The following is a 1,311-nucleotide window of genomic DNA, read 5'->3' as shown; positions in this document are numbered from 1 at the left end:
CGGTTCGATCGACCTCACTAAATTACGTAAGAACAAATTTACTTATTATTACTAATCCATATGCCAAGTCAGCCAATCTTTATTTTTCGTACTAATATTTATTTGCTTATCTACAAATATATAAAATATTTTTTATTAGTCTACTATTACTTTTTATAATATGTCAAATTATTTAGTACTTTATAAAAATTGTCAACCAAGGGGTTCATAGCTCAGTGGTAGAGCATTTGACTGCAGATCAAGAGGTCACCGGTTCGAACCCGGTTGGGCCCTTTATTCCAACATTTATAATTTTTCGAATCTGTCACCCGCCATTCCATTTCTTTTTTATTCTTCATAATCATATATTTTTTTATATTTGTAAATTTATTATTGTTTAATTTTCCGGTGGTTCTTGTTTTAATTCTCTAGCGTATATTTTTTCCTACGTTCTTTTTCTTACGTTTTGTTTTCCAACGTCTTTTTTTCAATAGTATGATAAACATATACTCCTCCTAAAGGTTATATAATATATACTTTTTGTTAATTTATCCTAAACTATTAGATTATATAATATATTCCAACGATACTTACATAATAGATTATTTATTTTAATATTCTAATACGGTGTGATAAACATATACTCCTCATTATATACTAAACTATAAAATTATATCATATAGTTTTTATCTAATTTACCGTATGTAATAATATATCCGAATAGGTTATATAATATATATTGGTAATTTTATTTTTTTGTGACATCTTTATTTTCTCCTTTGAAAAAAAAAACCTAAACACTTGTCAATCTCTTCAACCAAGCCATCACCACCAATTCCAGTTGCCACACACAGCCTCTCTCGCCGACAACGACCCTTCAGCGATTACATTATTCCGATAGCGAACGCACGAACAAGGACGACATTCCCTTCTGCGGCATGTCTAGAAGACCCACGTACATGTCCTCTAGTGACCCTCCACAAACAGCAACAGCGCCCTGATCCATTGACCCTTGAAGACTGCAACATCCCTTCGCGATCAGATCTCGGATCTAGTTTGTGCATTGCACGTTCGTGGTGGATCGTCGCTTTTTCGTGGGTGTTTTTCGCCACAGATCTTCTGTGGGGTGTTGCACCGTAGATTTGGCTATGGAGGTCGTCGTAGACCTAGTCGGGTTTGTGTCTTTTCTTCGGTTGTTCGGGCCTTTATTCCAACATTTATAATTTTCGAATCTGTCACCCGCCATTCCATTTCATTTTTTATTCTTCATAATCATATTTTTTTTTATATTTGTAAATTTATTATTGTTTAATTTTCCGGTGGTTCTTGTTT

The 1,311-nt window shown here is 33.4% G+C and overlaps 1 non-coding gene across 1 annotated transcript; it reads left to right on the top strand.

Moving 5' to 3' along the window:
* The first annotated feature begins 201 nt into the window (after positions 1–201).
* TRNAC-GCA (transfer RNA cysteine (anticodon GCA)) lies at positions 202–273 on the top strand. Its single transcript has one exon. It is a non-coding gene; the product is annotated as a tRNA-Cys (tRNA).
* The last annotated feature ends 1,038 nt before the right edge of the window (positions 274–1,311 follow it).

This window comes from Momordica charantia (genome assembly GCF_013281855.1).
Source record: "Momordica charantia cultivar OHB3-1 chromosome 11 unlocalized genomic scaffold, Mcharantia_2.0 BLBB01000011.1, whole genome shotgun sequence".
Lineage (NCBI taxonomy): Eukaryota > Viridiplantae > Streptophyta > Magnoliopsida > Cucurbitales > Cucurbitaceae > Momordica > Momordica charantia.
The sequence above is the reverse complement of the archived record's forward strand: the minus strand, read 5'-3'. Positions and strand labels throughout refer to the sequence as shown.